Genomic DNA, 25,237 nt, shown 5'->3' on the forward strand with positions numbered 1-25,237 from the left:
AATAAGCACAAGTATTGACTGAAAGTCCGTCTTAAGAAATAGTTTCGTATGCAGGAAACCCAGGCCTCCTTCCCTCGTCCATTCCTCTACCCTGGCCTCCCCTTCGCCCCCAAGATAAAACCCAGAAAAATAAGGAAAAATGACCTGGTCAGCATGTACATATTTCCAAGGGATTTTAAAAAGGTGATAGAGTAATTGAATTTCTTCTCATTTCCCCCACATAAAAAGCTTGTTCTAGCTGTGGCATTGAAGGCCACAGAGTATTAATTACTTATTAGAGTATTCATTAATATGGAGTATTAATTTATTATCTTCATCTTGATTTAGATGTTTATACTTGATTTGAAAAAAGTTTTTTAATATACTTTATTTAAAAAACATGTATCAATTGGGGCCGGGCGGTGGCGCTGGAGGTAAGGTGCCTGCCTTGCCTGCGCTAGCCTAGGACGGACCGCGGTTCGATCCCCCGGTGTCCCATATGGTCCCCCAAGAAGCCAGGAGCAACTTCTGAGCGCATAGCCAGGAGTAACCCCTGAGCGTCACAGGGTGTGGCCCAAAAAACAAAAAAAACAAAAAAAAAAAAAAAAAAAAAAAACATGTATCAAAAATGTATCACATAAAAACCCCATGTATCACATAGTTTGACATAGTTGACTAATACCACATAAGCAAGAGCAAAAATTATTAAGAAAAATAGAACAAAAAAAGAAAAAAGGGAGATAAGAAAGAAAGAAAAAGTACAGTGAAAAGCAAATCTGTGGGGTCGGAGAGATGGCATGGAGGAAAGGAGTTTGCCTTTCATGCAGAACAATGGTGGTTCGAATCCCGGCATCCTATATGGTCCCCCGAGCCTACTAGGAGCTATTTCTGAGCATAGAGCCAGGAGTAACCCCTGAGCACTGCCGGGTGTGACCCAAAAACCAAAAAAAAAAAAAAAAAGAAAGAAAAGCAAATCTGTAAAATTCATTGTATCTCTATGAGGTCATCGATCCATTGGCAGAAGGTTTAGTAAGCACTTAGCTGACCAGTCTTTTATTTTATTTGTTTCTGAGCATTAAGTGACTTCAACTATACATTGGTATCTAAATGAGTATGTTCCTATAGGGATGACAGGATTAAACAAATAAAGTTGTTGTCTTGCTGCACAGTCCAGGAAAACACTATTGCGGATACTGTGACTTTGTGGGGTGTATTTCAGTCTGCTAGGTCTTCTGGAAGTCTGAGATGGCACGTGGGGAGGGTGCCTCCACTCATTTCCAAAAAGTCCAGCCTGGTGGGCTGGAGCAATAAATAGCACAATGAATAGGGCATTTGTCTTGAATGTAGCTGACCTGGGTTTGATACGATGTGACATCTTATATGGTCTGCGGAGCCTGCCAGGAGCAATTTCTGATCCTAGAGCCAGGAGTAACCCCTCAATACACAGGATGTGGCCCAGAGGCCAAAACCAAACCAAACCAAAACAAAACAAAAACAAAAGCCCTGGTGATATCAGCCCAGATATGACTTACCTGGAACTTGGTCAGATTTTTGAGTGCAGAGATTTGTAGAGGAGTGGAGTGGTGAAGCAGGGCCATAGACAAATCAATTCGATTATGGCTGATGGATGCAGCAGGCATGGCTTTGGCAGGGCAGGGCCTTTGATCTGCTCTCTCCTGAGGTTGCCAGCTCTCAGTTGCTTGGCAGGTATAGCCATGATTTTTCACTGCTGGGTTTTGAGAACATCTCTTTTGAGAACAGAATGAGTTTATGGAGCTGGTCTGGAACAATTAGGTTGAATACATTTTTTGAAAAAGTTTTGTTTTGTTTTGGGGCCACACTTGGAGGTGCTCAGGGGTTATTCCTGGCTCTGCGCTCAGAAATTACTCCTGGTAGGCTTAGGGAACCATATGGGATTTACTTAATTGTGAGACCTGGGATCAAACTCTGGGCCCCAGACTTGTCAAGCATATCTGAGGCACTTTCTTGATTCTTAGGTTTTCTTACCTATGAAGTGTGGGGGCCAGTAGTTGTCCCAGTTCTGCATGTACAGTGTGTTGAGGGTGCCTGGAACATAGCGAGAATTAGTCTTTATAAAGTTCCGAGAGAAAGAGAGAGAGAGAGAGAGAGAGAGAGAGAGAGAGAGAGAGAGAGAGAGAGAGAGAGAGAGAGAGAGAGAGAGAGAGAGAGTGTGTATCTGAGGAGAGACACATAATTGGTGAGCATTTTGGGTGGCTGAAGGACCATGTGGTACCAGAGAAAGCATGAACTCAGTCCACTGAGCTGTCAGTCTGACCTTTGTTTTACTCTTTATCCATGTTCATTCAGTGGTAGGGAATACACAGTTGAGTTATCTGTTCATAAGAAAATTCAGTGGTGAGTTCAGAATTGTTTTTTTTTTTTGTCACACCCGGAAACACTCAGGGTTTCCTCCTGGCTCTCACGCTCAGAAATTACTCCTGGAAGGCTCAGGGGACCATATGGGATGCCGGGATTCGAACCAATGACCTTCTGCATGAAAGGCAAACCTCTTACCTCCATGCTATCTCTCCGGCCCCAGAACTGTTTTTTTTGTTTGTTTGTTTTTGGGTCACATGGGGCAGTGCTCAGAGGTTACTCCTGGCTCTATGCTCAGAAGTTGCTCCTGGCAGGCTCGGGAGACCATATGGGATGCCAGGATTCGAACCACCACCCTTCCGCATGCAAGGCAAACCCCTTACCTCCATGCTATCTCTCCGGCCTCAGAATTGTTTTTTTTCTAGTATTGTAAAAACTACTGTTTGCAAAAGTAGAGTGGATTTTGGAATGGGGGTGGACCACATCCAATGCTATTCTGGGCTTGCTCTTTGGCTTTACATTCAGGACTGTGCTGGGAGTTGAACCGGGGGTCTGTAGTGTGCAGGGCAGGTTCCTTACCTGAGGTACTCATCTCCTCCCTCTTAAGTAACTTTTTTGTTTGCTTACTTATTTATTTATTTATTTATTTATTTATTTATTTATTTATTTTTGGTTTTTGGGTCACACCCGGCGGTGCTCAGGGGTTACTCCTGGCTTTCTGCTCAGAAATAGCTCCTGGCAGGCACGGGGGACCATATGGGACACCGGGATTCGAACCAACCACCTTTGGTCTGGATCGGCTGCTTGCAAGGCAAACGCCGCTGTGCTATCTCTCCGGACCCTTTTTTGTTTATTTTTGAGCCACACCTATAGATGCTCAGGGGTTACCTCCTGACTACACTGAGGAATAATTTCTAGCATGATCCTGGGGACCATATGGGACATAGGGGATTGTTTGGCTGCTTGCAATGCCTACCTATTCTGGCCTCTAGAGTCAAAAAATATTTTTCTTTTAAAACTTTTTATTTATTGATTGATTGGTTTTTGGGCCACAGCAGCATTACCCCTGGCTCTGCACTCAGAAATTGCCCTTGGCAGGCTGGGGGACCATATGGGATGCCAGGAATCGAACCAGGTCTCTCCCAGGTTGGCTGTATGCCAGGCAAATGCCCTACTGCTGTGCTATCTCTCTGGCCCCTAAAGTAAAAAAGTTTTAAAAGAAGGGAATTGAGGGGTCAGAGCGGTGGTGCAAGTGGTAGGGCGTTTGCCTTGCACGCGCTAACCTAGGACAGACCGCGGTTTGAACCCCTGGCGTCCAATATGGTCCCCTAAGCCAGGAGTGATTTCTGAGTGCATATCCAGGAGTAAACCCTGACTGTCATCAGTGTGGCCCAAAAATCAAAAACCAAAAAAAAAAAAAAAATGGGTAGGGGAATTGATTGGTAATTCTGTCCAAGGATGTGGTGGAACCTTGGAAATGTTTTTATTTTATTTTGTTTTTTGGCCACAGTTGTTCATACTCAAGGGTTACTCCTGAGCATAGACTAAGGAATCACTGGTGGTACCCTGGGGGCCATATGGAATGCTGGGCATTGAACCCAGATTGGCTGTATGTAAGGCAAGTGCCCTACCTACTATACTAACTTTCAGATCCCATTGGAAATGGAGAATCTTTTTTTTTTTTTTGGGGGGGGGGAGGGACACACACCTAGCGGCAGCTCCTGGCAGGCACAGGGGACCATATAGGATGCTGGGATTCGAACCACCGTTGGTCCTGGGTGGGCCACTTGCAAGGAAAACCACCTACCTCTGTGCTCTCTCTCTGGCCCCAGATGGAGATGTTTTTAGCTAGTGATTATTAGGACCAAGTGGGTGGGAGGGAGAGAAAAAATTCAGTGGACTGGAACACTTATATTTGCACATTGGAGGTCTGGATTTTATTCTCCACACACGTGTTATTCCCTTGAGCACCACTGGAAGCGACTCCAGAGCATTGAGGACTCTGGCTTTAAAAACAAGAAACAGGGCCCGGAGAGATAGCATAGCGGCGTTTGCCTTGCAAGCAGCCGATCCAGAACCAAAGGTGGTTGGTTCAAATCCCGGTGTCCCATATGGTCCCCCGTGCCTGCCAGGAGCTATTTCTGAGCAGACAGCCAGGAGTAACGCCTGAGCACCGCCGGGTGTGGCCCAAAAACCAAAAAACAAAAAACAAACAAACAAACAAAAAAAAACAAGAAACAAGGGGCCGGAGAGATAGCATGGAGGTAAGGTGTTTTGCCTTGCATGCGGAAAGTCAATGGTTGAAATCCTGGCATCCCATATGGTCCCCCGAGTCTGCCAGGTGCGATTTCTGAGTGTAGAGCCAGTAATAAACCCTGAGGGGTGTCAGGTGTGACCCAAAACCAAAAAAAAACAAAACCAGTAGCAGGAGTTTGGGGCCTGAACTGAGTATGACCTAGTCTCCAGCCATCTGGACTGCCGATGTCTAGGCTTAGCCATTACTTTTATTTTAATTTGCTGTTTGTTTTTCTCTAGCCTAGATCTTGACTCTGCTAATTTGGACTCTGCCCATTTTCGAGTTGGACCTCGGCAGCACCAGGACATGGAACTCGTGGCTTGGCTCTTAATACGGAGCGTATGGACAGGTCCACGTTCCCTCATTTAGGTGCGTTTGAACACAGTCATTCTAGTTCTGTGTTGTATGATAAGTGCTTTTCGTGCTCCTCCTCTACTGTACTGGCCTGACCCTCTCACACTTTGCATGTCCGTCCAAGACAACTACGGTGTCTTCCTGGGGATAATGAATTGTGAGCTTGATGCAAATGATAAAACAGATTTTGGCCACATTCCACGGCAATTAATTAAATGAGAATATCATCAGTCAAGTCTTGCCCCTTGTATTGATTACAAAAGGAAATACTTAAATGGCCTTTTAGGTGGCTTTATTTATTTATTATGGTTTTTGGGTCACACCCAAGTTTGAACCCTGGCACTCCATATGGTTTCCCCCATCTTCCAGGAGTGATCCTTGAGTTTAGAGCCAGTAGTAAGCCCTGAGCATAAGTGGGTATGTCCCTACACACACACACACACACACACACACACACACACACACACACACACACACACACACACACACATGCACGCACACACAGAAAATGCCCAGGCCATTCTCTGGTTGTTGTGGCTATCAGGGTGGCATTTCTAACTATAATGCTTGCACCCATCCTGTTTTTATTTTCTTCTGAGTCTTTTATTTTTTTATAATGTCTTTATTTAAACACCTTGATTACAAACATGTTTGTAATTGGGTTTCAGTCATAAAAAAAACACCGCCCTTCACCAGTGCAACCTTCTCACCCCCAAAGCCCCCATCTCCCTCCTCTCATCCCTTGCCTGTATTTGAGAAAGGCATTCTACTTCTCTTATTGTCTCTCATTGTCATGATAGTTGTTAGTGTAGTTATTTCTCTAACTGTCTTCACCACTTTTTTGTAGTGAGCTTCATATTATGGGCCCGTCCTTCCAGCCCTTATCTCTATTGTCTCTGGATATTATTACTGTATTATCTTTTCTTTTTCTTAAATCACATAGATGAGTGAGACTATTCTGCATCTATCTCTCTCCCTCTGACTTATTTCATTCAATGTAGTAGTTTCCATGTCCATACATGTATAGGAAAATTTCATGATTTTATTTATTCTGATGACTGCATAGCATTCCATCATGTATATGTGCCACAGTTTCTTTAGCCACTCATCTGTTGGTGGTTCTATGTTGGGGCCCACAACTGTGCTGCTACTTGGGCCCTGTGATGTCAGAGATTATGGGGACCACTCTAGCAGTGCTGAAGCCTCCAGAGCTATACCCAGTGATGCTTCAGGATCATAGGTGCCAGGGGATTGAACTACAATTGACCACATGTAAGACAAGTGCCTTATCCTCTCTCTGGCTCTAAACAATTTTATTTTCCACACTTTCCTTCCCGTTGATGTTGCTTCTGGTTCATTCACAACTTTTCTCTCCGATCTCTGTGTGGTCCTTTGTGGGTAGTTGTCAAATATATATGCTCAAATTCAATATACCAGCTCAAATTGAATGCGTCTGAATCTTTCAAACCAATTTCTTCTGAAGGCATTCTTATTTATTCAGTAGAAATCATTTGACACCGCGGCTGCTTTTTTTCCCCCCTCTTCTCTCTCTGAAGTTGCTCATGTGCTCATTCCTTTGTCTGGTTGTCACTTTTATTGTTTTAGTTGCCAGGATATTTGGACCAATACTGTGGACTCTTCCTTTATCTTTCTTAGGTACAAGAAATCGAGCCCCGTTTCATATGTTTATGGCTTGTGTTCTACTACTGAGCCCTATATCTTTGGCCTAGCAGTACATTCTCTTCTACTTTCCTCTCTCCCTGGAAACCCAGTGTTCTATGAAGTTGTCCTGTTTACATTGGAGTTTAACAATTCTGGGGTTTAAATGTACTGGGATCAGGCTGTTTTCATGGCCTAGAAGCAGGAGTGAGGAATGTTTAGCTTGTGAATTTTATTTTTTATTTTTTTATTTTTTATTTTTTTTTTGGATTTTTGGGTCATACCCAGCAGTGCTCAGGAGTTACTCCTGGGTCTGTGCTCAGAAATCGCTCCTGGCAGGCTCCGGGGACCTTATGGGACGCCGGGATTCGAACCACTGTTGGTTCTGGGTCTTACCTCCATGCTATCTCTCCGGCCCCAGCTTATGAATTTTAAAAGGCCACAGGCTCCTATGATCTGGTACTTGACAGGACAGATCCACATGCTTCTCACAACTGCCCGTGGCCAGTCTGCCTGTGTTATCTGACTCGCCAGTGATGTCCAAAGTATCCAGATGGCCCTGGGAGGACAAATACTTCTTATCTTTATGATACTTGCCAGCCTCCTGGTTTCTTCCAGATTTCTCCTAGCGTGGAGTCTCCATCATCAGCGTTGACTTGCAAGACCCACTTTCCCAATGTTGACCATAGCAAGACCATGCTGCTCCCTGTGAACCTGAGCACACGTGATACTTGCATTGGGAAGTGTTTCTTGGATCCACCAGTTGTCCCAGTTCTGATGAGTCAGAGAGCAAGTGCCTCGTGTTTGCTTCCCTTGGATGGCCTTCGGGCCATTAAACTTTTTTTTACCAAACCGTGACGAGAGAGGGACTTCTTTGGACCCGAGGGTGAGAGGTCCTTGTCTGGTCCTTTTTCTCCCTCCCTCACCTTCAAAGACCCAAGGCTGCCTGGGCTGCAGGTCTGAATGATATAGAGGCCCAAAGCTGCCAGGGCCTAGTGCTGCAAGGGTCACAGGGGCCTTTGGAGCCAGCCTGGCTGCTGGCTGGGACCTGGTGCCCACCCAGGGATGCCAACATGTAGCAGCTGTCCACCTGAGACAAAGAGAGAGCAGGGAGAAGTAGAAACCAAGTATACTTTTTTGTTTTTTTGGGTCACACCTGGTGGCGCTTAGAAGTTACTCCTGGGTCTGTGCTCAGAAATGGCTCCTGGCAGGCTTGGGGGACCATATGGGATGCGGGGTTTGAACCATGGTCCTTCTGCATGCAAGGCAAATGTCCTACCTCCATGCTAGCTCTCTGGCCCCCAAGTATACTTTTTATTCTTCCTGGTGTCTGAGGCCTACTGCTACCGCCTGGGGGTTCTGAGAGAGAAAGGGACAGATAAGTGGAAATTCATTGGCCAGAGGTGGCCAAGGGAGACCCTGGTACAAAAAAGAAAGATAAAGAAATAGATACAAAGCAGGCATCATATCTTTGATTCTTGATCTCTGGCTCCCTCGCAGACCAGCGAGCGCTGCTCTGGTCCCTATCTATCCTGGCCCCCCCCTGCAAAAGTCCAAGTTTTTCCTTTTATACCTGGCATGACAAAGGTGTGTGTCCAGGTTCAACTGTCATTCATGGAGTGATCCAAGGGGTGCATTCAAGTCCAACTGCCATTACAGCAACACTTACCATCGGCTCCTTAGATTTTGTGCTCCAGCCTTGAGGCTATTGTACAGTGTTATTTCCCATGGTTAGACATGTTGTATATTAAAAAAAAAATGCTGTGTTTATAGTTGGATAAGGAGCCACAAAAGTATTAAGTATTTGCTGGAGAAATTGAATGGCTTGAAAAGCCTCTGTAAACACTGTGAGGATCACGGCCCTTACACAAGAGGAAAGGAGAGAAGAAATTAGAACAGTTGTGTAACATCCACTGTGAATGAGGACATTGGACCCTTTAGAACAACAGTGCTCTCCTTCTTTGGTTGGATGTATTTTATTGATTTTTTAAAAAGTGGTTTTTGTTTTATTGAAAATGTAAACTATGGGACTGGAGCTGTGGCACAAGCAGTAAGGCATCTGCCTTGCCTCTGCTAGCCTAGGAAGGACCCTGGTTTGATGGTGTCCCATATGGTACCCTAAGCCAAGAGCGATTTCTGAGTGCATAGCCAGGAGTAACCCCAGAGAGTCACCATGTGTGGCCAAAAAAAAAAAAGAAGATGCAAACTACAAATGGGATCTGTCTATATAGTGTATAAGAGGTTTACTGATATTGGTATGGAGAAAAGTTTCAATGAATTTGTACTAATAATATGGGTTTTTTTTTTTGGGGGGGGGAAGGAGCATACTTGGCAGTGTTCAGGGCTTAGTCCTGGCTCTGCTCAGGTATTACTCCTGGTGGTACCTGGGGACCATCTGGGGTGCTGGGGATTGAGCCCAGGTCAACCCTACGAAGGCACATACCATACTTTCTGTGTTATGGTCTTGTGCACCTACTGTCTTTTTGTTCAGTTGCCATATAGAGCCTGCAATCGAGTAATAAGGCCTGTATATTTGAACTGCTTAGCCTGATATGGATCTTAGGTGTTTTTGTTTTCTGTGTTTTTTTTTTTTTTGTTTTTCTTGAGTCGAGGTGTGCACACCTTTGGGGAGACCTAGGGCCTCACAAAGGAGACCCAGGCTATGATTCTAAATCACCTTCTAGGCATGAACCCTCTATTTTATTAGGTTTCTATTGCTTCCCTGCCTTTGACTTTTCCACTGCTCTTGTTGGGAATACTTGGATTTTTTTTTTGTTTGTTTGTGTGTTTGTTTTTGAGTCACACCTGGCGGCGCTCAGGGGTTCCTCCTGGCTCTGTGCTCAGAAATCGCTCCTGGAGGGCACAGGAGACCTTATGGGATGCCGGGATTCGAACCACCGTTGGTCCTGGGTCGGCTGCTTGCAAGGCAAATGCCCTACTGCTGTGCTGTCTCTCCGGCCCAGAATACTTGGATTTCTGCCTGTGCAGTGTCTTGTGTGTCTAGATGGTGTAGTGCAATCATGGTCACCTTAGACACAGCCTTTAATTTTCTTTTCTCTGTAGACCAGCACTGTCTGATACTGTTTCTTTGGGGGGTGGCTTTTTTTTTTGGGGGGGGGGGGTGTCACACAGCAGCATGCTCAGGAATTGCTCCTGGCCAGCTCAGGGGACCATATGGGATGCTGGGGATTGAACCTGGATCTGTCTGGATAGGCTGCATGAAAGGCCAAAGCTACCACTGTGCTATTGCTCCACCCCCTACAGTTTTAATACAAGTTATATGTAACTTTCTTGGCAGCTCAGTTTAAATAAAGCTAGCAAACCTAATTTTAATATAAAGCTTCATAGGAATGGCGTGGGTTTTTTTTTTTGTTGTTTGTTTGTTTGTTTTGTTTTTTTTTTTATCACACCTGGCAGCGCCCAGGGATTCTGCCTGGCTCTCTGCTCAGAAATCGCTCCTGGCAGGCACAGGAGACCTTATGGAATGCTGGGATTTGGTCCTGGGTCATCCTGCAAGGAAAATGCCCTACCGCTGTGCTATCTCTCCAGCCCCAGGAATGGCCTTTTCAAGCTCTGTAAAAATCAGGTCACTTTGCTGTGTTTTCCAGGCCTGATATGTATTTTGCAGGGACATCCTGCATGGGTCGTACTGACAGTGGCCCAGGGCTGAGGCTTGGTAACCGCACCCGGGGCCACTTGGTTTACTTTTGAGTAAATAGTAAAGTTTCTAGCTTGTAAACTTCTGGCTATTTGGTTATTTCATAAGGGAGCCCAGTATATTCCAGCCAATGTGATGCAGCGGTCTTAGACCTTTTATTTTCCCTTCTTTATTTCCCTTTTCTCATCATTTTTCCCATCAGATGAAGAGGTTTCCTATTGCCAGAAAAGTGCTTCTGAACCAGTTTAGCTGGTAAATTCATATAGGTGTTGTTGATATTATTATTGTTATTTTTAGGGCCACACCTGGTGACGCTCAGGGGTTACTCCTGCCTTTGCGTTCAGAAATTGCTCCTGGCTTGGATTCTCATATGGGTTGCCAGGGGATTGAACTGTGGTCCGTCCTAGGCTAGTGCATGCAAGGCAGAAGCCCTACCACCTGCCCCACCACTCTGCACCGTAGGTGTAATTTTTAGATGTGCTCATTCACATATGTTTCCCTAAAAGAAAAAAAAAAGTCATATATAAAACATGAGATAATATAGCATATGTTAATAAGTATATAATAATAAGCATTTGCCTTACCATAGGGCCACCTGATTTCATTCTTGGCACCCTGTGTGTTTCCCCAAGCACTACAAGGAGTGTAGCACTGTCTGATACAGTTTTTTTTGGGGGGGAGGGGCTTTTGTTTTTTTCTGGGCTGGGGGGAGGACACACACCCGTTGTGCTCAGAAATTGCTCCTGGCAGGCTCAGGAGACCATATGGGATGCCTCTGTCCTGGGTCAACTGCATGCAAGGCAAATGTCCTAGTGCTGTGCTACCACTCCAGTCCCCCTGGACTTTTTTGGATATTTTGGGGGATTGAGCCTCACTTGGGGGTATTCAGAAACTAGCCTTGGCTCTGCTCAGAAATGACCCTGGTCTGACTTGGATCACGTATAGTGAAAGGAACTGGATCAGGGTTGTGACTGCTTGCAAGGCAAGCAGCTCCCTGGCTCTTGGGTCCCCAGTGGGGTTTGGGGCCAAATCTGGCAGTTTTCAGCGGCTAGTCTGGGCTAGTCCTAGCTTGTGCTTGGGGTCATTAAGGCTGCTCAAGGATCAATCCTAGGTCTTCTGCATCTTAATTTTTAATTTTTATTTTTGGTGTTGTGTGGGTGGGTGTGTAAACATAGCCCAGAAATAAGAGTAGGAATTTTCCAAATGTTAACATCATTCCAGATAGAGGGGCTGTGTTTTTCAATCATAATTTAACCATGCCTATCTTTTCTTTCTTTTTTTAAAACTGGTTTTATAAAAGAATGTTTTTTTGATTGTTTTACTTTTGGTCTATACCCAATGTTTTTACTTTTGGTCTAAGGGTTACTCCTGGAATCATTCTTGGTGGCCTTGGGGACCATGCTAATGTCTGGATCAGTATGCAAGGCATGCTCTATCCACTGTACTATCTGGTCTCAATTCTTTATTTTTTTATTTTTATTTCATTTAAATTTTTTTGGCCGCACCCAGTGACACTTGGGTTACTCCTGGCTCTGTGCTAAGAAATTGTTCTTGGCCAGCTCAGGGGGCCCACATGGGATGCCAGGAACCAAACCCGGGTCTATCTGGGGTAGTGTATGCAAGGCAAACACTGCACCACTGTGCTATCACTCCAGCCCCTCTTCGTTTTTTTAAAACAATGGGCCCATCCTTGGGTGCTGGTTGGAGTCATGGGGTGCCAGGGATTGCATTCAAGCCTTTGTACATACCAAGTGTTTTAACAGTTGAGTGATCTCTCCAATTCCAGCTGATATAGTTGTTATTTTGTAATTAATAATTTTGGGGGGGGGTGTTGGACCACACTCAGCAATAAAGTGCTCAGAGGTTATTCCTGGCTCTGTGCTCAGAAATTGCTCCTGGCGTCTTGGGAGACCACAAAGGATGCCAGGGAGTGAACCCATTTTCGTCCTGGGTCGGAAGCGTGCAAGGCAAATGCCCTACCGCTGTACTATCATTCCTGCCCTCTTAATTAATTATGTAATCGAATAACCATGAGATAAATAGTTACAAAATTGTTCCTGATTGAGTTTCAGTCATACAGTGTTCCAACACCCTTCACCAGTGCATGTTTTCTGCCATCAGTGTCCCCAGCTTCTCTCCTTCCAGTTCTGCTTCCTCTCCTTCTCAGCTTGCCGCTATGGCATTTCTCTTCCTCTTCCTCTCTTTTAAGCACTGTGGTTTGTAATATTGCTACCGAAATGGTATCATGTATGTCATTTGACCTTTTAGTACCCAGTTCTAGTCCAGAGCGGCTATTTCCAACTCTCATTGTCAAAGTGGTTCCTTCTCTATATTCACTGCGCTCCCAACTCAACCTGCTCCCCATTATGGCAAGCTTCCTACCATGGTCCTCATCTCCATTGTCTTTCTTTTTTAAAAATATCCCAGAAATGGGGCCAGAGTGGCGGTGCAGTGGTAGAGCGTTTGCCCTGCATGCGGCAGACCCAGGACCGACCTCGGTTTGATCCCCGGCGTCCCATATGCTCCCCAAAGCTAGGAGCGATTTCTTAGTGCATAGCCAGGAGTAACCCCTGAGCATCACCAGGTGTGCCTCAAAACTCCAAACAAACAAATAAACAAAAACAAAACACACCACATCCCAGAAATGAATGTGAATAACGGATCTGTTTTTATTTTTATTTATTTATTTATTCATTCATTTTTTGTTTTTTGGGTCATACCTGGCAGCGCTCAGGGGTTACTCCTAGCTCTATGTTCAGAAATTGCCCCTGGCAGGCACGGGATGAGGGATTCCAACCACCGTCCTTCTGCATGCAAGACAAACGCCTTACCTCCATGCTATTTCTCCGGCCCCTATTTTAATTTTTTTTAGTATAAATTCTTTTTTTTTTGTATAAATTCTTTATTTAAGCACCACGATTACAAACATGATTGTAGTTGGGTTTTAGGCATAAACAGAACACCCCCCCCCCTCACCAGTGCAACATTTCCACCACCAATGCCCCCCTCCCTCCACTCCATCCCCTGCCTGTATTCCAGACAAGCATTTTACTACAGTTTATTTTTTTTAAGTTTAGTAAGCTGTTTTTGTTTCTTTCTTTCTTAAAGATAAGTGTTAAAAACATAAGTAGTAATGGTGTGAGAGTGGCATTTGCCATTGTTTGCATAGGCCCAGCAAAATGGGGAAAATTGAAAATAAGCCTTGGCCTAATTACAAGGAGGCCTCACACCTGAAGTTTTCTGGCATAAAGTTGATCTGTTTTTAAATGCATGTGGATCTATGGCCCCTCACTGCCTTGGACTCTCTTGGGCCTCATCCTCTCCAGCTAATGATGTTTAGTTCTGAATATAGAGTCTGGTTTCTGGCATAGCTTTGTTCTATTTGGCTCCTCCATGACTTCTTTCTGGGGGTCTTTGTCCTTGTGTCCTCAGGCTTCCTCTTACCCATTACACTCTTTGACCTCTGGATCGTCCTGGGAGTCACATGACAGTTCCCATGGCAGCGTTTTGATTTCCCCCTCCTTGAACTGGTTTCCTCCATGACCTAGCCCTCTGTAAGAGAGGAACCAGTACAAAAGACCACTAGTCTCCATTTTTTTTGGGCTGTTTTTGGGTCACACCTGGCAGTGCTCGAGGATTATTCCTGGTTCTGCACATAGGAATCACTTCTGGTGAGTTCAGGGAACCATATGGGATGCTGGGAACTGAACCTGGATCTGTCTTGTGCAATTCGAGTGCCCTACCCACTGCACTATCACTCTGGCCCTAACTTGTCCCCATTTTCTACATCTCCTCCCTCTGGGTCCAGGTGGACTCCTAGCCTCTTTTCTACTCCCTGGGTGAGTCCCATGCTCATCCTTTCCACAGTCCCAGTCTCATCTTCCTTTTTTTAGAGCCCCGATCTCATAGTTCACTGAGAAAACAAGACATGAGGTCTGTGTCCCCCACCTTCCTGTGTGTAACTGTATATACATCTTCTCCCCCAGTTCTGCAGAGGCAGTGAGACAAGCAGTAGGGATGGTTTATTTGGAACTGTTAGAACAAACTTTAGAAGTTTTCTACCAGGATTTTAGGAGAGCCAATTATTGCTCTCTGTGGTGTATTTGAAATGTCTCATTCCTGGTTTATGAAGATAAGTTGTTGGTTTTTGCCCATAGAGTGTAGAGTTTGAGAAATGATATAACTAACCCTCGCAGAAAGAGGGCCAGTGGAATGACAGCTGACCCATGGCTGGACTGGAACCTCTTTCCGGGTTTTTCTTTAACTTTACTAAAAAATATTTCCAGATATAAACCCACCTTGTCCAAGAGGGGTGCAGGATTGGAAGTGAAGAGGACATAGCAGTTTTTGTTTAAGAAAAGAATAACTGCTGAGGTTAAAGTGCTTGCCTTGCATGTGGCTGACTGGTTTGATCCCGGCACTGCATATGGGCCCTCCCCCAACTTCCCATCAACACCAGAACCAATCCCTGAGCACAAAGCTAGAACTAGGTTGTTTGTTTGTTTGTTTTTGGTTTTTGGGCCATACCCAGAGGCACTCGGGTTCCTCCTGCCTCTGTGCTCAGAAATCGCCCTTGGCAGTCTCTGGGAACCTTACGGGATGCTGGGGATTCGAACCACCATCTTTGTTTTGGGTTGGCTGCTTGCAAGGCAAGTACCCTACCGCTGTGCTATTTCTCCAACCCCTAGAAGTAGTTCTGGAGCTGACCCAGGTCTGATCCTTGAGCATAGAACTAGAATTTAACCCTAAGCACCGCCATGCACATGCAGCCCTCACCACGAGAAAAAAAGGTTCTGGAGAGACAAAAAATCAGGAAGGTGTATTACTATGAGCATCTTAGAAAGGAGGTCTGCTTAGCTGCTCTCTGCTCTGCATTGTAAAGGCTTCCAATCTTCCTGGTCTCTGTAGCTCTGGTAGAGATAGACTTCATTCAATTTGCTTTTAATTGTGACATTGCGAATAGCTTGTCTTTGCTTTAGGTTTCTTCCTTATTCTTTTTTGTTTGTTTGTTTGTTTGTTTTTGGATCACACCCGGCAGCACTCAGGGGTTCCTCCTGGCTCTATGCTCAGAAATCACTCCTGGCAGGTTCGGGGGACCATATGGGATGCCATATGGGATTCGAACCAACATCCTTCTGCATGTAAAGCAAACGCCCTACCTCCATGCTATCTCTTCGGCCCTGGTTTTTTCCTTATTCTTGTCCCCTGTCCCTTTCCTTGCTTCTGTGGTTTCAAGCTTGGTTAAGACTGTGCTGAACACTTTAGGTTTGTGTATGAGGGGCCGGGGGTAGGGAGAGGTGAAGTGTCATTCTTCTGTCCTGGTGTTGGCCCATATTCTGGATGGGCTGGCCAGGGATCTCTGTGGTGTCCCCACTGTTCTTGCTGTGTCCTCCTCTTGGCCACACAGCTCTGCGTCTGTCCGGGTTTTTTTAGCGGTCAAGACTCGTGGGTTAGGGCTGCACCACACTCACCAGTGCTCGAGGCTTCTCCAAGTTCTCTCTTTCATGGTTGATAGTGCTCAGGGGATCCTGTGGTGTCCGGAATCAAACTGAGGTCACCCGTCTGCAAGATCAGTACTGTATGTTCTCAGTCTCTCTGGCTTGTTCTCTCTTGTTTTCTCTCTGGCTCTCAGTGTATCTGTCTTATCTCCCCATCTCCCTATAGTCTTGAGTTGTGCTTGGAGGTCTTGGAGCTCAAGCACACATGGCTAGGCATGGGGTGTTACACTGGACTGCATGCAAGCCAGGGCCAGCTTCAGTGGCCTCACTCCTTTAAGGTAGCTGCTTTTAGTATTGAAGCCCCTCTCCATTGGGCATGCCCCATTCCCCCAATACAATACTAGCTATACAGTTTATTTTGGGATGGACGCCTCTAGCATTGCTCAGGGCTTGCTCCTGTCTCTGCACTCCGGGTTCCCTCTTGGTGGTAGGAAATCATGCAGTGCCATGGATCAAGCCTGGGGTGACTGAGTGCAAGGCAAGCTCCCTACCTGTTGGGAGGTCATAGAACAGAGGCTCCGGGACTGATTTGGCCTACTACCTTATTTTCACAAATCGGCATGCCTCTCCCCACCTCACTCCACAATGGAAAATTCACCTTCTGAAGGTGAGCACAGAAAGTTGCAGTTCTAGCTGCACAGAAAGGACGGTGGTTCGAATCCCGGCATCCCATATGGTCCCCCGAGCCTGCCAGGAGCAATTTCTGAGCGCAGGGCCAGGAGTAACTCCTAAGTGTCGCCAGGTATGACCTCCCAAAAACAAAACAAACAAACAAAAAGATATGTGGCAACATTGAACCATTTTTCCATGATAATATGACAGAAAAGCAATCATAAAAAAAATATAAAATACATTTATCTTGGAACCGGAGAGATAGCATGGAGGTAAAGTGTTTGCCTTGCATGTAGAAGAACGGTGGTTTGAATCCTGGTATCCCATATGATCCCTGGAGCCTGCCAGAAGCGATTTCTGAGGGTAGAGCCAGGAGTAAACCCTGAGTGCTTCTGGGTGTGACCCCCCAAAAAACCCTCATTTATCTTATATCTCATATTTTAGGATTAAGTGTAGATGTCTGTTTTTGCAGCCAACGCTGTTGGTAACAATCTTTGGGTGTTTTGTTTTGCTTTGTCTTTGTGCCAAACCCAAAGATACTCAGGGGTAATGCTTGACTTTGTATTCAGGAATCCCTCCTGGTGGTGCTCAGCAGCCTTATGAGATGCTGGTGATCTAATGTGGGCGGGCCATGTGCAGAACATGTTCCCTGATGCTACATACCTCCCTGCTATATTATCTCACAGCTTTCAATGTTTGTAAGCTTGAAGATACTCTCCAAAGATAGTCTCCAAAACTCAGTTGGGCATTAAAAAATTATTTACTTTTTTGGTTTTGATTTGGGGTTCATACCTGGTGGTGCTCAGGGGTGACTACTGGCTCTGCACGCAGGAATCACTCCTGGAGGTGCTCGGGATCAGATGGGATGCCACGGATCACATCTGGGTTGACTCTGTGCAAGGCAAGTGCCTTACCTGCTGTACTATTGCTCTGATCCCTCAATTAGGCATTTTAATTGTAAGAATCCCTTCAAGTCTTTGAACTCAGAATAGAGAATCTCTTAAGAAATGACAACAGAGGGGTCAGAGTGATGGCACTGCTGTAGAGTGTTTATCTTGCACGCGGATGATCCAGGAAGGACCTCAGTTCGATCCCCTGGTTCCCATATGGTAGCCAGGAGCGATTTCTGAGTGTAGAGCCAGGAGTAACCCCTGAGCATCTCTGTGTATGGCCCAACCACGCATGCCCCCCCCCCCCCCAAAAAAAGGAAATGACAAGGAAAGCAAGTTCTTGTTATGTATTTTATTGCTGATAAATTTGGATACAGGCTGACTTCCTCACTTGTCCTAAATTCTATTTTGCCACACTGAAACGAAGTTCTTGCTTTGATAACACTCAGCACATCGCCTTGGTGCCACAGATTGGTTTAGTTAAATTTAACAAATAAGTGTCGGTTAAGCTGTGTCTTTTTGGGGATCAGTCAGATTGGCCTGTAAAAACATTACCTTTGTTTTCTAAGAATCTAAGACTGAGTCAGTGTCTCAAAGATTTCCAAGCAGGTTCCGCTTGCTAGGCAGTAAACTAATGCAGTGAGCGATTGACTTCTTCCTTGTTCCCAGTACAATCTTGTCCAAACAATCTGTCATGCAGTGAATTGCCTTTGATTTCGTTGATTGCTCTACTGGCATAATGCAATGACCTGTGTAAGTGTTAGCTCAAAGTTTTGGCAACCACATGTTGGTGAATGACAGTTTGCAGTGAATAAATTCAGAAGTACTCTCCCTGCTTTTAAATGATACAAGAAACCTTTATAATCATATACAACCTACTGGAGCCCTGGTAATAGCAACTGACAAGATGTTAAGATCTTTCTTTTTCTTTTTTGGTTTTTGGGCCACACCCGGCGATGCTCAGGGGTTCCTCCTGGCTGTCTACTCAGAAATAGCTCCTGGCAGGCACGGGGGACCATATGGGACACCGGGATTCGAACCAACCACCTTTGGTCCTGGATCGGCTGCTTGCAAGGCAAACGCTGCTGTGCTATCTCTCCGGGCCCTTTCTTTTTCTTTTGAAAATTCTTTGGAGGGCTAGAGAGCGCTCAAGAGGCTGAGCATGTGCTTTGCATACTGGAGGCCATGACTCAATTCCTGCTATCACACAGACTCCTGAGCACTGCTGGGAGTGACTCCTGAATTTATTGCTGGGAGTAGTACTCAGGCATGACCATGCGTGGTGTCTCTCCCTCCTAAATCTATCAGCTCTTAAGTTACCTTATCATTCATTATCACTGCACATTTTTATAAAGTAAATAATTTTTGTGTGTGGGCAGGAGGGGGCTATTTATTTATTTATTTATTTATTTTTTTGTGGTTTTTGGGTCACACCCGGCAGTGCTCAGGGGTTATTCCTGGCTCCAGGCTCAGAAATTGCTCCTGGCAGGCACGGGGGGGGGGGGGGGGACCATATGGGATACCGGGATTCGAACCGATGACCTCCTGCATGAAAGGCAAATACCTTACCTGACGATCTCCTGCATGAAAAGTCAAACACCATGCTATCTCTCCGGCCCCTGGGGGGGGGGGGCTATTTCTGGCATTGTAGGAATTACTGTCAGTGGTGCTCAAGAGACCGAGTAGTTCCAGGGATTAAACCTGGGCCTCCCACACAGCAAACTTTGTGCTTACCTTGTTGAGTGACACTGTGACCCACAGGTAGCTAAGTTCTTAGCCATATGAAACTGTTTTTTTTTTTGGGGGGGGCACACCCAGCGTTGCTCAGGGGTTACTCCTGGCTGTCTGCTCAGAAATAGCTCCTGGCAGGCCCGGGGGACCATATGGGACACCAGGATTCGAACCAACCACCTTTGGTCCTGGATCGACTACTTGCAAGGCAAACACCGCTGTGCTATCTCTCCGGGCCCAGCCATATGAAACTGTTATGAATTATGTATTCTTAAAATAGTCTTTATTTTCTGGTCAAGTTGACTTTTTTTTTTGGTCACACCCAGCACAGCACTTAGGTTACTCCTGGCTCTACACTCAGAAGTCACTCCTGGCAGGGTCAGGGACCATATGGGATGCCAGGAATCAAACCCAGGTCCATTCTGGGTCAGCAGCATGCAAAACAAATGCCTTAGTCCTGTGCTATTGCACTGGTCCCTGGTCAAGTTGACTTATTAACTGACTTATTTTCACCTGGTGATGATGCTCAGGGGTTACTCCTGGCTATGCGCTCAGAAATTGCTCCTGGCTTGGGAAACCATATGGGATGCTGGGGGTCGAATCTCGGTGCCTCCTAGGTCAGCCGCATTCAAGGCAAACACACCCTACCACTTGTGCCACCACTTTGGCCCCTGACTTATTTTCTTTTTTCTTTTCTTTTCTTTTTTTTTTGGGGGGGGGGGCACACCCGGCGGTGCTCAGAGGTTACTCCTGGCTGTCTGCTCAGAAATAGCTCCTGGCAGGCACGGGGGGGGGGGGCATATGGAACACCAGGATACCTTAGGTCCTGGATTGGCTGCTTGCAAGGCAAATGTCGCTGTGCTATCTCTCCAGGCCCCCTGACTTATTTTCTTTTTTTTTTTTTTTTTTTTTTGGTTTTTGGGCCACACCCGGCATTGCTCAGGGGTTACTCCTGGCTGTCTGCTCAGAAATAGCTCCTGGCAGGCACGGGGGACCATATGGGACACCGGGATTCGAACCAACCACCTTTGGTCCTGGATCGGCTGCTTGCAAGGCAAACGCCGCTGTGCTATCTCCCCAGGCCCCTGACTTATTTTCTTATTAAGAAAAATTGGAATGTCCTTAAATACATAATGGATCTTCAGTATCTACTCTCCCCACTTTTTGTTTTGAGGCTATACCCAGCGGTGTTCAGAGTGGCAAACTTATTCCTGGCTCTGTGATCAGGGCCCACTTTTGGTGAGGTTCAGGTAACCATAAATGGTTTCAAATTTAATAAATCCAGATAGGCTGCATGCAAAGTAATCACCTTAACTTCTGTATTATCTCTCCAGTCCACAATATATTGCTTTTTGAAAAATTAAGTGTAAAAAGAAAGGAAAAAAAATAAAGAAAATTAAGTGTAGGCCTGGAAAGATAGCACAGGGCCCAAGGTTCATGCCTGCACACAACCAAGCCCTCACTTGATCCTTAGTACCGTATGCGATCCACTTTGCACCACTAGGGTGATCCCTGAGCCAGGAATAATAGCTCTTATGTACTGGTGATGTGGCCCCATCAGTAGAAAAAATTGGATTTATTATTTGGGGGGTATGAATTATCAGTATAATAATAATAATAATAATATGATGATGATGATGATGATGATGATGTCCTTACCAGCAGCTCTCAGAGGTACTCCTGGTTCTGCACTCAGGAAATACTCTGGGCAGGGCTTAGGCACCATAAAGAATATTTGGGATTGAACCCAGGTCCGTTGCATGTAATGTGAAATTGCCCTAACCACTTTTTCTTTCTCTTTTTTGGTTTTTGGGTCACACTCGATGGCCCTCAGGGGTTACTCCTGGCTCTGCATGCAAAAATTGCTGCTGGGAGGCTTGAGAGACCATACGTGATGCCAGGGATTGAAACCAGACCCATCCTGGGTTGTGTGCAAGGCAAACGCTCTACCACTGTTCTATCACTTAGGTCCCCCAACCATTTTTCTTTTGCTCTAGCCCCTTGATATATAACTTTTATTTTATTTTATTTTTTTAAAAAGAAAGTAGGATTCTCTTACCAGTACCAAAATTTTTTTGTAGTAGATGCGTTACTTGAATAGCAGTCACATCAGTGGTTTTGCATAACATGGCAAAAGATTTTCTGTTTCTATCAAAAGTATTGATGAAATGAATACATTTGTTTTTCTTTTTTTGGGGGGGGGGGCTTCTGGTGGAGACCAGAAAGCCTGCTAGACAAATTCTAAAAGAGCTATAACACTACATTTGTTTTTTCTTTGCTCAGTGTTAGATATATGCACTTGATATTAAATTGTAACAAATTAAAGTTAGCAAGAAATAGTTGACTTAAAAATACATTGTAGGGGAGCCGGAGAGATAGCATGGATGTGGGGCATTTGCCTTGCATGAGGAAGGATGGTGGTTCGAATTCTGGCATCCCATATGGTTCCCTGAGCCTGCCAGGGGCGATTTCTGAGCATAGAGCCAGGAGGAACCCCTGAGCGATGCTGGGTGTCACCTCAAAACAAAAAGCAAACAAACTAACCAAAAAACATTATGGGGGCTGAACAATAGCACAGTTGGTAGAGATTTTTTTGTGCATGTGGCCTACCCGGGTTCAATCCCCAGCATCCCATATGGTCCCCAACCCTGCCAGAGTAATTTTTGTTAAATTGTTTGTCTTGCATACAACTATCTCTGGTTTGCTTTCTGGCACTATATATGGTTCCTGAGCACTGTTAAAAAAAAGTGACTCCTGACCAATATCAGGTGTGTCTCAACTTCTCCTGCCAAAATATATCAGGCAGATAGAGAGATCAGTAGGTTGAGCAATTGTTCTGTATTTGTTCCGTATTCTGGAGGTCTGAATTTGATCCCTATCACCACATGTTCCTATCTCAGCATTATAAAGAGTGACCCTTGACCAGTAACTCAGGAGTAGCTCCTGAGCACTGCTGGGTACAGTCTAAAAACAAGCAAACAAAAACAAACCCAAAATATACCACTGAACAATTAAAGTCAGTTGATAGTGTAGGTTTCCCTTATTTAAATCTTAGTTTCTTTCTTTTTTTCTTTTTTTTTGGTTTTTGGGTCACACCTGGCAGCGCTCAGGGGTTACTCCTGGCTCTAAGCTCAGAAATCACTCCTGGCAGGCTCGGGGAACCATATGGGATGCCGGGATTCCAACCAATGACCTTCTGCATTCAAGGCAAACGCCCTACCTCCATGCTATCTCTCCGGCTCTAAATCTTAGTTTCTTATTAATAAATTCTTTTTTTTTTCTTTTTTCTTTTTTTTTGGATTTTGGGCCACACCCGGTAATGCTCAGGGGTTACTCCTGGCTATGTGCTCAGAAGTTGCTCCTGGCTTGGAGGACCATATGGGACACCGGGAGATCGAACCGCGGTCCATCCAAGGCTAGCGCAGGCAAGGCAGGCACCTTACCTTTAGCGCCACCGCCCGGCCCCTAATAAATTCTTTAACAATTAACATGGGTGATTTGATAGACCTGAAATAAGTGTTAATGGTTAATCATATTTTTACAGCATTCCAATTTTTAATATAATAAAAATGTGACATTGTCAGTCACTTCAAATAGTATTGCATCAACACACCAACACCTGTTACATTAAATGATTGGTAGCACTGAAAGAGTCAGAAATGTGTAAAAGATAAGTAAGAAATTACCCAACATGCAAAAGGCCATTTTATTGAAAGAGGCATACAATTTGCTTTGTATAGGACCTGTGATCTTTCTAAAGAACAAAGATATTGCATAAGAAGGAGAATTTGTAAGTGCTTGTTGATCTCTCTCTTGTGAGACTGTTGTCACACTATACAGAGGCAGTCTAAGTTGGACTCCATACATGTCACCAATTCATAGTTCCATACTGTAAACAAGTTGTTATCTGCACATTTCTCTTGGGAATTCTTCACAATGCGTTGACATATGCACCTGCCAGCGTTGGCATGTTCAGGCCTTTCAGTGATGGGGTTTGAACCAATACCATGCTGCGAAAGCAGACCACCTTGAGTTTTGTGTGTTTATTTGGAAAATAAACACTGTGTTTTTAACTCAGTTACACCACAGATGAAATATATTCATCCCTTTTCCTAATTTCTCTTTTGGTGGGAGGAGGTGGGGGGAGAAAGAGAGACAGAGACAGAGAGACAGTGAGAGCACAAATGCTTTACCTGGCATGTTTGGGGGTGGCTCTTGGCTTGGTGCTTGAGTTCCTTGGCTACGGGCTGGTGTCCTTGCTGTGCTGGGAGTTAAACCCAGAAAACAAGGCAAGAGCGCTTCCCCTGCGACCACCCTCTTGCTCTTTTTCTTCTTTCTGCCATCCTTAGATTTTGGGGCTGTCCTCATAGTGGTGGGGAGTGGCATGTAGTTGCAGGAGGATCATATCCTGACTCCAGGCAGGAAAAATGTACATTTCAGGGCCAGAGAGATGGCATGGAGGTAGGGCGTTTATCTTGCATGCAGAAGGACTGTGTTTCGAATCCTGGCATTCCTCCCATATGGTCCCCGAGCCTGCCAGGAGCAATTTCTGAACATCGAGACGGGAGTAACCCCTGAGTGCTGCTGGGTGTGACCCAAAAACCAAAACCAAAAAAAAAAAAAAAAAAAAAGAAAAATATAGAAAAAAAAGAAAAGAAAAATGTGCACTCAGCTCTTTGAGTGCTAACCTTTGGCCCCTTCTTTATGCTTCCTCATCCTCATTTTCATTCAACACCCACAGTTGCACCTGAGGCTAGTACTGTTCCTGGCGCATTTTTAGGGCCACTCTCCACCCCCCAACCCCTGCCAGGGGGCTGTATCACCAATTAAGGGAGGGCTGGCTTAATACCTTAAATCAAGGACTAGAAGATAGAACAGTGAGCTCAAACAGTCTTTCAATCTACCAGATTTGATCCCTCCACCACATGGTCTCCCAAGTACCCTGGAGTAGTGACCCCTGAATATTGATTTGGGAGTAGGACTCCTTCCCCATATCCCTTCCAGCATTTTTTCAGGTGTGTCCCAGAAACAAAGAAAAATTTGAATAAGGCCTTAAATTAGAGCCATCATGTGTTTTGTTTCTGAAACCTGTTTGCTCCTTTGGGTGTAAGATTTTAAATCTTGTTGATTCAAGAGACCTGAGATAATTTATTTTAGCAGCTCTGTTTTATTCCACTGCTTAGCACCCTAGATTCTGTGTGTGTTCTCTATGTTGACTGTGTGTTATTAAAAACAGGGTGGAGTGTACCAAGAAGTGGCCCTGCTGGAATCATAGCGCACACACGTTGTCTTGCTGCAACATGTTATTAGATTGTTCTCTGGACTATTTGAACTAGTTTACATTTCTGGTAATAAAAAAAAAACTCCTGTTTCCTCTCAGACTTCTTGTTAGCATTTAACATTATCAAAGTCTCCTATTCAGGCCGCAGGTCTTGTTTTAGTAGCTATGTCACAGTTGATTCATTCATTCACTATGTAGAAGATGAAAATAGATGATTCCACATTTTTGGGGGGGGGGTCCACACCCGGCAGCACTCAGGGGTTATTTCTGGCTCAATTCTCAGAAATCCCTCCTGGCAGGCTGGGGGGATCATATGGGATGCTGGGATTCGAACCTCCGTCCTTCTGCATGCAAGGCAAAAAAAAAAAAAAAAAAAAAAAAAGCCTTACCTCCATGCTATCTCTCCAGCCCCATGTTTCCACATTTTGAGCATTGCAAGTAAAACAGATTTATAAAAAAAACATTTATAGACAGGTTTTGTTTGAATATATGCTTTCATTTCTCTGGTAAAATGTAGTATTTCGGGTCTTCATATAAATGTATGTTTTAACTTTCTTGTGGGGCGGTCTACAACTGGGGTAGTGCTCAGGGACCATCAAGGCTGTACTATACCTGATGGTGGTAGTAGAGGAAGGTAGTGCTGGAACTAAACTAAGGTTCTAACATGCCAGCCAGGTGATCTCTCTCATGTGAGCCAGGTTGATGGGCTACAGTTTTCTTTTAATCAATTTCTTTACACTCTATGGTTTATGGAATCGTTTGTGATAGTTATTTTTAGCATTCAGTATTCCAACTTCAAATCCACCGCTAGTATGACATTCTCTCTGCCTTTGTCATCAGTTTCCTAACCTCCTGAAACCTGCCCGTTTGGGCAGTAAGTATAAAAATTTACTTAATATTGCTTGGTACAAGGACCGGAGAGTTAGCACAGCGGTAGGGCGT

At 45.0% G+C, this 25,237-nt stretch overlaps 2 protein-coding genes and 1 non-coding gene across 3 annotated transcripts in view; 2 read left to right on the forward strand and 1 right to left on the reverse strand.

Moving 5' to 3' along the window:
- Window positions 1-25,237, forward strand: part of TMEM230 (transmembrane protein 230) — a 768,807-nt gene that overhangs the window by 134,142 nt on the left and 609,428 nt on the right. The window lies entirely within an intron of this gene.
- Window positions 4,860-25,237, forward strand: part of SLC23A2 (solute carrier family 23 member 2) — a 126,253-nt gene continuing 105,875 nt past the window's right edge. Inside the window, exon 1 of the mRNA XM_049779196.1 lies at window positions 4,860-4,981. The gene's annotated coding sequence lies outside the window, so the exon portion shown is untranslated. The remainder of the gene's footprint in view (window positions 4,982-25,237) is intronic.
- LOC126019215 (U7 small nuclear RNA) lies at window positions 21,215-21,275 on the reverse strand. Its single transcript, XR_007498958.1, has one exon. It is a non-coding gene; the product is annotated as a U7 small nuclear RNA (small nuclear RNA).

This window comes from Suncus etruscus, chromosome 9, assembly GCF_024139225.1.
Source record: "Suncus etruscus isolate mSunEtr1 chromosome 9, mSunEtr1.pri.cur, whole genome shotgun sequence".
Taxonomy (NCBI): Eukaryota; Metazoa; Chordata; class Mammalia; order Eulipotyphla; family Soricidae; genus Suncus; species Suncus etruscus.